Below are 14056 nucleotides of genomic sequence, written 5' to 3'. Positions count from 1 at the left end.
CTTTTAATTTTTGGATTTGAGGATGGTGTAATTCCTTCTAGTAGATATCTTCTTTGCTCTTGACCCTACAATTTGATTTTTAGTTGTTAGGAGAACACGTTTGTTGTATTGATGTTTGGAACAATGCTACTTTTGAATCTTGTATATTTCTTTCGTTGACAAGAAATTTGGTTTGTATTTTTTATTGAGTCTCACTCTCATCACATGCTATTAATTTTGATAAATCTTTAATAGAAAAGAAATTAAAATAGAACAATAATTTAGTCCTAGTCTGAGCAAACACCAAACTGGTGACAATACTATTGTCATTATCTTGCTTTTTTAGTCCAATAGCAAATGCTTCACTAAGTCACCAAACTGGTGACAATACTATTGTCATTATCTTGCTTTTTTAGTTCAACAGGAAATGCTTCACTAAGTCAGTCCAACTTAGTCCCTAAAGTTAGTCTAGTCTACGATAGTCCAATACAACGAATGGCACCCTAAGGGTGTTTGTGTAATTTTCAAAAATTGAGGGGTTAAATAAAAACATGGCAAACCTGAGGGATTAGTAAGTAAAAACCAAAATAAAAAAGAAACAATGTCAGCACTCTATAATACTTAATTGAACAATTACGCCAAAAAAGTTGCCACAATTACACTTGAGCTAGGGCAGGGCATTTAAAAAAAAAATCGACTAAACCAGCCGAACTGAAATGGTAGTACGGGTGGGCACTTAAAACTGAAACACGAACCAAATCAAACCGCACCGAACAGTTCGGTTTTGCGGTTTTGAAACCGAACCGCAAAATAGGAAATGGTTTGGTTTTAGTTTTGGCTTTTGAAAATCGTACCAAAACTGAACCGCACCGTAAATATTAATAAGTATTTAATTAAATGTCCATATGAGATATCATGTTTTGATTGGTTGTTTGTTAGAGTCCATACATTTAGTATGAACTCAACCACACTAGAATATCATCATTCATCACTTTCTTTCTATTCTACATAATATCATCACTCATCAATAGGGGTGGGCACTTGAATGCATTGTCCTACAATGGATAAGTGATCAATGGGTAAATGTTCCACACAAAGGATGTTGAGAAATCTAAATTGCAAGGGAAATAATGCATAGCTTCCTCATAGATTTGAGGGTGCAACCATGCAAGTCTGTTTGCTGGGCAATTATAATATATATTTGTCATGAGTTCATGACATTGGATCATTGATACATGTTATCTACTGCACATAGTATGCATGTAAAGTTGCCAACCGTTCATTGATTTCTTCTTCCCAAGCCTTAAATTTTTGCATGGCAATTGGTACCTAGCTAGCTAATGAGGTTGCTCTGTGAGGACTTTTTATTGGTCTTTAATGAGGGATTAGTTTCATTTATATACGGATTTATGACATTTTGTAGCAGTTCGATTAGCTATTGCTTAAGTTTAATTTGTACCCTTGAGGAGCATTCTCTAAGATTGAGAATTGCTTAATAATATGTTCTAATCTTTCATTTCAAGTTCTGATTTATGATCTTACTAGACACTACTTTTCTTCTAGATAAGTTTTCTTAAAAAAAGTTCTTTATTGATTGCATTCATGTAAAGCTTGAGATAACGAGCATTTCGTATTTTAAATTGTATATTTTTTCTTAAAAATCGAACCAAAACTGTTTGAAGCTGCACCAAACCGAACCAAACAGTTTGGTTTCATTTTGGTTTTGGCTTCAAAACTGCACCGAACCGAACCACAAAAAGTTTCGATTTCAGTTTCAGTTTCACTCAAAACCGTACCGAACCAAACCATGCTCACCCCTAAATGGCAACTTAGTTTGGTTTGGTTTTTTATTTTTTATTTTTTTATTATAATTTTCGATGGTTAAACCAGACTGCACTGATGTAAGATCCCACATCGCCCGTGAGGGCGTGGTCTTTGGGCCTTATATATCCATTGCCAGCATGTACCTTTCGAAGAGGCCTTTTGGAGCTGCGGCTTGCAAAGACAAAACCGTGCGGTAGCTCTCTGCTGCGACATAGTCCAGAGGGAGAATGCCAAAGCGGACAATATCTTCGAGAGGGAAGGCTGGGATGTGACAATTTGGTATCAGAGCCAGACTCACGGTCGTGGTGTGCCGACGAGGACGTCGGGCTCCCTAAGGGGGGTGGATTGTAAGATCCCACATCGCCCGTGAGGGCGTGGTCTTTGGGCCTTATATATCCATTGCCAGCATGTACCTTTCGAAGAGGCCTTTTGGAGCTGCGGCTTGCAAAGACAAAACCGTGCGGTAGCTCTCTGCTGCGACATAGTCCAGAGGGAGAATGCCAAAGCGGACAATATCTTCGAGAGGGAAGGCTGGGATGTGACAATTATTGTAAGATCCCACATCGCTCGTGAGGGCGTGGTCTTTGGGCCTTATATATCCATTGCCAGCATGTACCTTTCGAAGAGGCCTTTTGGAGCTGCGGCTTGCAAAGACAAAACCGTGCGGTAGCTCTCTGCTGCGACATAGTCCAGAGGGAGAATGCCAAAGCGGACAATATCTTCGAGAGGGAAGGCTGGGATGTGACAATTTGGTATCAGAGCCAGACTCACGGTCGTGGTGTGCCGACGAGGACGTCGGGCTCCCTAAGGGGGGGTGGATTGTAAGATCCCACATCGCCCGTGAGGGCGTGGTCTTTGGGCCTTATATATCCATTGCCAGCATGTACCTTTCGAAGAGGCCTTTTGGAGCTGCGGCTTGCAAAGACAAAACCGTGCGGTAACTCTCTGCTGCGACATAGTCCAGAGGGAGAATGCCAAAGCGGACAATATCTTCGAGAGGGAAGGCTGGGATGTGACAACTGATCTTAGTTAGTTTGGCAAGTGATTTCCAAAATTCTTAGGCCACGATTAACCGAATCGACCACATATATTTACTTTTATTTATTTTTAATCAGAATTAATATGTGTAGTCATATATGAATGGTCAGTTATCTACAAGTTATCATGTACCCACCATAGAAAAACAAAACCTGGTTAGTTTAAGAGCATTTTCCTTTCATTCACTTGCACTCAACTCTCAGACCCAAAAACTCGCACCCATCGTCATACTTAAAACCCTAGCGTCGTCTTCACTCCTCACCATCTCTTCATTTGATCGATGTTCTTTTTTGTTTAACAAGTAATAGTCAAAACCCTAATATTAGTTTATGATAATCTTATGGGTAATAATCTAATATGTAACTGAAATTAGAGCTTTTGGTTGGGATTTTTTGAATTGGGATGGCTCAATTGGTTTTTGCCAAGCAAAACTTTTGTTTTTGTGTGCACGAGTCTTTTGGGTTTGATTTCATGTGCTTTTGTGTTTGTTTTTAACCCATTTGTTTGATTAGTTGATAGTGTTTAATGTGTATTTGATCGGTTTGTTTGTACTTGTATTAGTGGATATTATGATGTCCATATTATGTTCTAGTTTATTTATTTGTCTTACAGAAATTGGTGTCCTGACTTCTTTGCAGTTTATATAGTTTCAATTTGCTTAGTGTTGGACTCTGTTTGTTTGTTGTTGATGAAGACACTGCATATCAGAGTGGGGCCATGATTTCAGGTTACTGATATTTGGTGGTTCTTTCTAACATAAATATTAATGGCTTGATTTCATAGTCTTTGTTTATGGAATGTTGGGACTTTGGCTTATGATGTTTGTTTTGGCATCATTTTCGAATTTCTGGCTAGAATGAGATTGTGATCAAGAAAATCTCTTAAAATTAAGTTTCTTGTTATTGATCCTACTTCAGTTTTAAATAAATTTGCCTAGTCTTTGACTGGTAGTAATACGGGCAGTTTTGTTTTCCAAATTACCATTTAATGCGTAATAGTTCAAAAATGTTTTCAATCAGAACTTCATGTGTTGATTTTTTTTCCTTGTATATCTATTTCTCACTTTGTTTTATGCCTATAATTATCTTAATGTTACCTGTAAACACTAACCATCATCATTTGAGCATTTCTAATTGTGGACTTTACATGGTGGAATACAAGAAACTAGACAAGTTACGTGGCCTTCTTGTTGATGTTCTATTTATTGCCTTGACAGTCTGCAACTGCTACTGAAAAGTATCTCTCTCTCATTTTTTTTTTGTTCCAAAAGATGGTAACCTGCAAGTAGTTTAATCTATGTTTGTAGGTTTATTTATGATGGATGGTAGTTCACAAACTTCTTCAAGTGGTACACCTTCCACCCCTTCCAGTCCAAGTCCTATACAGAGTTCCATTATTTGGTTACATTTTACTAAATTGCCAGTTGAAGCTGGAAATGAGCTAGATGCAAGGGCTAGATGCAAGGGCTCAATGCAATGTCTGTAAAAAGGATTACGCATGTCATGAGCGAAGAAATTGGACATCCAATATGCTGAATCATCTGAGATTAACGGGTTGTCCGAATTCTCCATTGAAAGTGGTTAAAAATCAGAAAACGCTTAAATTTGCGAAGAGTGGTAACTTAGTTGGATGAACATATAGTGAGGAAATAAGTAGGATTGTTTGTGTGGAGATGACCATACTGGATAAGAAGCATGACGAAGAGTTGGGTTTTATGCGGTTTATGAGAGGGACTCAACCTACACTGCTAGAGATGTGTGGAATTTCAAGATCATAGGGCCAAAAAAAGAGTACCTTGTCTGGCAATGCACAAAGGATATCTCTTATAACTAACACTTGGACTTCTATCCAAAACGTTAATTATATGGCTCTCACAACCCATTTTATTGATGATGGGTAGAACTTGCACAAAAGAATTCTCAATTTTTTTTTTTTAAATTACAAAGTATAAAGGTGATGCCATTTGGAGGCTTGTAGAGAAGTGTTTAGCAGAGTGGGGCATTGAAAAAGTCTTCACAATCACCGTCAACAATGCTACTCTAATATGGTGCTATTCGATATATGAAGAGGGCATTAGGGCATTGGAATACTATTTTGTTGAATGGAGATTTTTTACACATGAGGTGTTGTGCTTATATCACCAATTTGATTGTTCAGGATGGGTTGAGTGAATTACATAGCTCCAGAAATGACATATAACGTGAAGAATCTTCTCATGTGCTTGGATGATGAGTATAAAAAGGAGAACCCACAAGATACCCAAACAAGTAATGAGTTTAATTCGGATAGTGTGGGGGAGACAAGTTGTGGGGAGACGGATCCAAGACTAGAGAAATACGTGAGATCGAGAAAAGTGAAGAATGAAGTTCTGAAATTTTTGGATCTTCTGGAATTTTTGGAACTTTTGAAACTTTTGGGACTTCAATTTTTAATCAGCTATATGTAATGCCTTCTCTAGTAAACTTTGGGACTTTTGAACTTACGTATGGAACTTTTGGATTCTAGTCATTTTGAAATATTGGAGCGTGGATAAATTTCATTTTTGGAACTTTAAGAAAATTATTAGAAATATTAGAGCTCTGATGAATTTTATTTTTGGAACTTTAAGAATATCTGAATGTTTGAACTTGGAATATAACTAGTATTTACACAAACCTAGAACCGACCCAAACTAACCCGCTATTGTCGGTTAACCGATATGATCGGTTTTAAACCTGGCCTGGTCAGTTTCGGTTTGCAATTTTGGTCCAACTGACTAGGTTGGTTTGGTTTTGGTTTTGACCTAAAATCGTAGCAAACCAACCCACGCCTAGCCCTAACTCGAGCAAAACTCGAGCAAAGCATTCTGCTCGGGAGTGACTTGTGATAGAGAGAGAGGGATGGAAGGTCACTGCAACGACGATCTAATGGAGGACGAAATTGTTGAGGCGATGCCTAGGAGAGTCAAAGGCAGCGGAGGTTTCAAAGCCCTATCCAAAACCCTAGACCAGCTAAACAACTCCCTCTTTCCCCATTGCAATTCCCCTCATTCTCTGGCTTACGCTCCTCATCGCTGTCAGTTCCTCTCTCGCATTTATTTATGTAATTTTGTATAATGCTTTTTTTTTTTTTTTAAATGCTTGATGATCTGTTTGGTTGTTCAGAAAGTGCTCGATGACTGAAATTTATAATTTAGTAGTGAAAAAAGTTTGGAAAATTACAGCTAGAGATGATATTTGGCAATTTTTTTCCTTAATAATGTTTTCTGTTTAGGGCTACAGGGACAAGGCTCTATCTATTTATATGTTTATGCTGCATTTTCTTTGGAAAGAGTTAGTGTGTGTGCACTAAGTGGGTTGACTTGCAAATGGTGGACTGTTTTAAAGGATAGGGTCTTTCTCTTCCACCTATTGCATCCCGTGTTAAAACTTTCACTTTTCCGTTAGTTTAAGAGACTACATCGTGACTAACTTATTCTTTAATGAAACAAAACACTCTATTTATAATAAACTAACCCTAATCTCTAACAAAACCTAATTCTAACGGGCTAAGCCCAAATCCTAAATGTATTATTTTCCAACACCCCATCAAACTCATAACGACAAACAACATGAGTTTGCCGACAAGTAGATGTGGTTGCAGGCTCCATTAGTCGAACATACAAGCAGGCTCTGCAACGCGGACAAATAGACAGACAAGATTCGCAATGTGGACAGACAGATGGAAGATGGATATAGATTTAGATGGCTGATGATAGATAGATTCAGGCAGATGTATTTAGATTCCAACAAAAAGATGTTGAGAGTATGGACTCCGTCCCTAAACAGACGAGTATCCTATATCCCGACTACAGCAACAAACAAGCTGATGTTCCAATTTATCTTCACATACACAACGTCGCTCGAACAGTCACCAGTCCAAACACTCAAACAATCATTGTGGCGGGCAACATCATATTCCATAAACAGGCCAACAACAGCAACATGTGGGCCTCATAACCACTTCTAAAAACAGTGACCCAAACAGAAGCAACTTCATTTACTATTTTTCTTTTCTTCTTTTTCTTATCTGTGTATGGTGGCAGAAACGAGAGAAAGAGAAAGACAGAAGAAATGGGAAGACAGCAAGCAAGCTCGGGGCGGCGGATCCTCAAATCCGGATTCTTCAGATTGCGGGTGGCAGTGGTGCGAGACAGAGGTGTAGCAGTGGTGTGGTGGATCGGTCAGATCGGCTGGTCGAGTTGGGGTTGCCGGCAGCAGTGCGGCGGGATCGTTGCGAATCGCAATGGTGGGGAAGGATCAGGCTAGAGACAGGTTCTGGGTGCAGCGGCGGTGAATCATGCAGGCGAGGTGGGGCGAGTCGAATGGTGTAGATGCAGCGGATCTTGTACTGATGTAGGAGTGATCCAGGCGGGCCTGGATGCGGTGATGCAGCGGTGGGGCTGGAGGGATGCAGAAATCTTGGTGCGGTGGAGCATTTTCAAGTTTGGGTGTGAGACAAATTCACCAAATTCTTTTTTCAAAATACAGAACCTTTTTTTTTTTCGTTGAAGTCTACCAAGGACAAACTGAAAACCAAACCAGAAAACGTAAAAAATCTACGGATGGAAACTGGAAAAAAAAAAACAAACATTCAAGGAGACAGACAAACTGATCATACTGAACAGAAGCAGATTAAATCCGGAAGGATCAAACTTACTCTGATACCAAGCTGAATATCAGAGTACATGACGGTACATGACGAACAAGACTACAAACTATTACAAAGTAGAACAAGACTACAAACTTTTACAAAGTAAGACGAATATTATTAAACAAACGAGAATGCTGAAACGGTTACAAAAATTAATAAGATTACATCGTGACTAACTTATTCTCTTACGAATAACAAAGCACTCTTTTGGTCTTGATTACTGTTGGATTTAACAATTTGCTACGTGATTCTTCAAATTACATACATATACATATATATTATATGTATAGATTCTATAGCTACAGCAGTAATATAAGCTTGCGATCTGAAACTGGTCTATATTCGGAGGTAGAGTGGTTGTCTTTGCCCTATTCACCTTGTGCTTGCTGGAACATGGGTTGGGATAGGAATAGTTAAAGGCAAATTTGACGTGTGTCCCTATAGAAAAACGTTATTGCTTTTGTGGATCTTGTTGGATAAATTGGTCATCTAAAACAATAAACTGCTACCTTCAGTCCGCTAGGTAAGTTATCAACATTATATCACTTAAGTCATTAGACCTTTGTTTGGTTACGATGTTTAGGTACTCTTTATATCCCTTTATACTTGCGATGTTTTCAAATATATGATCTGCAATTTTATATTTGATTTTTCGAACATTGTGTGATTACTGATAATTGATTTGTTGATGTTTTATCATGTTTTATGTCCATTGGTCATTGTATTTTAGTCTTCCTTTAGGGATTAAATTTCCTCATATCTGAACGTAAATTTTTGAATGAATTGTATACTTCCTTCGTGTTGTCTCAGCCTGGATGCTGCTCACTCATTCACTTTATATATTTGGGCCAATAAATTAATGTCAGTGAGAATATTTGAGGTTTGCAGTGGGATGGAGGGGAGTATCGATAGGGAGTGTCAGATTTTTGCTTACTCTTTGGGAATTGATTTCAATGGAAATTGAAAGACAGTTATTATTCTGTGATATATCCAAACTGGAAGGCAGCAGTGTTATAGTTTATTTGGAATCTGGTTTGTTGTTCATTGTTATCATGTGTATTGTAGTTTTTTTCAGTTCGGCGGTTAATAAAATTTATATCTCTATCAAAAGAAAAATAAAAAACGAATTCTGACCGTGTTTTGTTTGGATCTTTCTTACTCCAAAAGGTGACTTTTATAAAACGATTTCAGGGTTATGCGCTGATAGAATATGAGAAGTCTGAGGAAGCTAAGGCAGCAATATTGGGAATGAACGGTGCTAAACTTATTGGTCAGACCATACCTGGTGATTGGGCTTCAGTACTGGTCCCCTTGGAAGCAATTTAAGGTGTTTTTTCTTTTTAGTATTTTGTGTTATGTCACTAACGGCCTTGATTTTAGTGCTTTTATATCCGATAATTTGGATTGGTTGTTTATAAATGGATTAATTTTTCATGTTTGTCCGAAGAAAGGCTTTCTTACCAATTAAAAAAAATAAAATTGTAAAGCAATATAACATGGTTCATTAGTTTCATAGTTTAATTTATCTGTTCTTCCCATATTCTGTGAACGGAATAACTTCTATCTTATCACATGTAATGGAAGCTTGTGGCGTTCTTAGCAATTCTAGTCAGATGACCAATCAATTCTGGGTCTAATGAATTTTCTCTTCCCAATATTGTGAAAAGATCCCGAATTTGAATCCACCTTCTCTGCTGATAGAAATAAAAGTTGTTGGTCAGATGCATAATTTATAAACATTATCTATCAGAATATTTTTGTTTTTCTGCACCTACTATCTCCAAGCATGCAATTGTCAAGCGTACGTGTTTTAACTATACATGCATTGATGGATTGCTCCTTTCGTCTTCTTTGTAGGTCGCCGAACCGTTCCCGAAGTCCAAGGAGGAGATACTGATTTGGATGGTGCTTGTTGCTTGAGAAACACTATCGTAACTATCACCACTATTGCCGTAGTTACTGAAAGCATTGTCATGACTCATATCATTGTATCATGGCACTATTAATGTATCATACTACATCAAATGCTTAAACTAAGAAATGATTTTTGCACATCAATTCATTTTTGTCCTTTAATTCTCTTTTGATTTGTTGAACCAAATATGAGAAATAACCAAGAAATTGGTATGCAAAATTCACCTTTTTCTCCTTGTACTATAGCAAGATATCCTAACTGTGTAAGCTTTTGAAATAGTGGAAAATTGACATTATCGAATTTGAGATGCCATGAATACATCCATACTCCTGATACAAAATTATTTGTAACATATATCTACCTATATCTATTAAGTCATAAATTTTTTTTTGGGGTCCCCCAAAATCGGGAGCTTTAGGCGTCCGCCTCTTCCTGCTAGGACTGGCCCTGGTACTTACTTATATCACTAATAATGGAAGATTTGAAAGTTAACTGGAAGTTTATTCCTTCAACATTTCATCGTGTAGTGTTTTTAGAGAAACAAACTTTGTCGCCGCTAAAACAGATGGGCGTCAAGCGGTAGATAGAACTTAAGGCATGTCCCATGTTTATAAGGTTTAACCATGTGAAACACAAAATATGCTACAAAAAGCAGTGTTTTAAAAAACGCTCTAGGCGGCCGCCTAGGCGCTAGACGGCGGTGCTCCACCCCGATTAACCCAAAATCGTTTACTAAATCAGGAAAGCTATTAGGCGGCGTAAGGCAGACGCCTGGACGGCCTAAACGGACGCTGGGCGGGTTAGAAGGAAGCTGGACGGTTTGGGCGCCTGGGAAAATACGACTGGTCTACCCAGAAGCAGGCGGACGCAGGCCAATTTGGGTGCTCTGCACCTCGTCGTCTTCTCTCCCCAAGTCTCGCCGTCCCCCTCTTGGTGTGATGATGGTTTACAAGACGAGAGAGAAAGTATGGATCTGTAATTGCAGATGTGGTGATATGGCTGACAATGGCCATGGTTTCTTCAGTGAGCAGCTTAGGGTTTTATTATGAAAAAGGTGAGTCGAGATTGGGAATCGGGAGGCTGTACAAGTATTTGGTGTATTCTTTTATTCTAATAGGAAATATAGGATAATAAATGGATCATATGGTTTTGGGTTTTTGGTTAGGGTCCATTGTGCCCATCTATAATGGACTGGACAATTGTATTCAAAGGTGAAACAAGGAATACAAGGCCCAACCTTGCATTTTATTAATGAAAAAGGCCCAAAACAATTTGTAGGCTTAGAAAATGATACAAAAGGTCTAAAATTTTACATATTTTCTTACACGTATATTTTTCTTTTTAAAAAATAACATATTATTTAATGTTTATTCACATATTATGTAGTAAATTGAATTAATTTATATGACGTATAATAAAATTACTTAAATCCGCCTAGGCGACAGCCTAGACCTCGCCTAGCCGCCTAGACGCTAGACCTTAACTCTCTGCCCAACTAGCGCCTAGCGTTTTTTTAGAATCTTGACAAAAAGTAAACGCAATGGTAGACACACCAATAAGGACTTGAAACTTTACGTAAATCCCATAAAACTAGAAAAATATTTATGGGGACCACTAGACAACCACATATATAATTGATTAATCTCTCATACACATTTTTCTGTATTAAGCGTTAGTGCATACATACATATATATATATATATATATATATATATATATATATGGTGAGATTTGGTCTCTGAATTATTACCTCAATGAAAATTAGGTTCCTGAATTATTTTTGGGTAAAATATGTCCCTAATTTCATGAAAAACTGCTAATTTCATCCCTAAAATTATAGTTATTTTATCCAATTTTTCGTCAACTCAAGTCACATAACGCATTTTAGAGGATATTGCCACTATTTTCTTGCCTACAAGCCCTTCATGTTACATATAAGTTGTGAATTTAGCGTTTACTTTACCCTTCAAAGTTAACTCTATACACCTTTTTTAAAAGAAAATAAGTCCTTAAACAGTGAAAAACTACCAATCTACTCCCTAAAGTGTATCACATGCAAGTCACGTGACTTAAATTGACGAAAAGTTGAACTTAATAGCTTCAAATCTAATATTATGAATGTAATTGATAAATTTTATTAGTTCGAGGACTGATTCTTCTGAAAAAATAATTTAATGACCTAATTTTTACTTAGATAATAATTTAGAGAGTAAATCGTTAGTTCACTCATATATATATATGCAAGCACATGATTACATACAACCTAAGAAATATACAATAAGGGAAGCCATGGATAAGCTAAGATGATGGGAACTTCCATTTTTTTTTTTTTTTTGGGTGAACAGAGGAGGGATATGGGAATTTCGTTTTATATTAGGTCATGTTTCTCCATATTATTCTGGAAGAAGCCTTTGATGTGTATGGAAATTTCATTTGAAAAGACTTGGGAAAGCAACACAATAATATACAGAAAGTACCAACTAGAAATTTTGTTTTGTACCTATTTGTTGTGATCTCTATCCCGTCGAGATAAAAAGCTACCTACAAATGCATATGCACAAGATATTTCTGGACTTAAATACACTTTGGAAGGGGGCATTTTAATGCATTTTCTCACTTTTCTCCTTAAATTATAAGTTTTATCGTACTTTAGATTTTACTATAGTTAGGTTTTGTGATACTTCTTATGCATTCTTTCGTTTATTTTGAGACTTTCATTCGTTCATTATGCCGACTAAATGAGACGATTTTATCAAATGCTTCTACATCATATGAAGATCTCATGCAATATCTATTTTGTATTTATGCACTCAAGAGAAGTGTTGTAATTTAAATAGTGAATATTGTGTGATTGTATAAGTCTTTGGTTTGGTTTAGCATTCCTATGTAATCTAGTGATTCTATCCTATCGTTTTGTATTACTTGAAGAGCAAATATCTCTCTTTTTATAGTTTACTATAAATAAAGGCCACGACACAAGGAAAACGCATCTACAATTTCTTTAAGCCCTACTCTCTCTCTCTCTCTCTCTCTCTCTCTCTCTCTCTCTCTCTCTCTCTCTCTCTCTCTCTCTCTCTCTGATGCTGCCAACACCATTTCTCTCCCTTAGCAAATAGACACAACAACATAGATATTTTTCCTATATTATCTATTTTTCCACATACATATAGAGAGTAATGTTAAGTAGACCAACTTTTTTCCCCATCTGCTAACCATGTTATGTGTTACCAATAGAAAATAAGTACGTTAAGTAATACTTAACTAATATTCAATCACCAACAAATATGTAATATAGTTTACAAAATATAATATAAATAGGTAATCTCTAGCATTTGTTTGAGTGGATATTTAATGTTGGGCTTAGTGAGAGTGGAGGTCCAAGAACACAAAAAGCAAAGGGAGGATTGGGCTCGGACAAGGCAACAGCCCAAGAAGAATCAAAAAGTCATTTTTGACAAGGAATAGACAATAGGCCTATGAGAGAAGTGACACTCAGAATGGTAGCTCACCCCAGCAAAAAAATACTTTTCGAGGGTATGGATGGGTAAATAAGTGGTGACTCACCACATTCCGGAGGACATCACCAAAAGGCAAAGCTTGGACAGTTGGGCTAAAATGTTTATAAAAGCAGCACGGGACCCAAGAGACAAGGACACTCAACCAATCAACCAAATGACATCCTACTTTGCTCTCAGACAATCAAGAAACCAGAAAGCTTTAGTTTGTCCAGACTCTGTTCTTTTCGTCATAGATTCACCATAGAAAGCCATCTTTTGTCAAGATTTAGAAGCTTTGCTACTTTTCCCCAGCGTTGTAGTATCGAATCCCCTTAGTAAAACCTGTTTTACCCTTCATTCTCCGAAGATTACAACCCTTGTAAAACACAAATAGAAGTGACTTCAAGAGGATGAACCTTGCCTGACAAGGTTATAATCTTGCCCGATTCTCTTTTGTTTGTACTTAAGTAAAGTAGATATGTTGTTTAATGCATCTTCCCTCATGTTTTAAATCATTTTCAACTGCTTTTCATTCAAAGTTTTAATTTGATGATTAATCGGGCTAAACTAATTAACCTTGCTTCTTTAATGTTAACTGTAATCAAAGAAATAGTTGAAAGGGCCTTGAACTCCCTTTGCCTGGAAATACAATATCATGAGTAAAAGTCCTTGTGGCGCAAGTAATCAACCCAGTTAAAATACCAAAAAGAACAATTTGTTATCCAAAGATAACGGTGGCACGCTCAGATCTATATTAGTTTTAATTGTGCGTCTCAAGGCCTAACAAAAACCCCACAAAGACACCATTCAAACTAATAACAAACTCATATTACAGCAAACCTTGCCTGATAGACAAGACTCTGGGGAGCTGTGCAAGGAACGGATCTAGCCCAAACAACATTACCGGTATATATATGCAAGCATATAATTACATACAACCTAAGAAATATATAATAAGGGAAGCCATGAATTAGCTAAGGTGATGGGAATTTCGTTGTTTTTTATTTTTTTATTTTTTTCTGGGTGAACAGAGAAGGGATGGGAATTTCATTTTTATTTATATTAGGTCATGTTTCTCCACATCATTATGAAGAGACCTTTGATATATATATATATGTAAATTTATATATGG

Source organism: Pyrus communis, chromosome 14, assembly GCF_041283825.1.
Source record: "Pyrus communis isolate YQ-2024b chromosome 14, ASM4128382v1, whole genome shotgun sequence".
NCBI lineage: Eukaryota > Viridiplantae > Streptophyta > Magnoliopsida > Rosales > Rosaceae > Pyrus > Pyrus communis.
Note: the sequence above shows the minus strand (reverse complement) of the source record.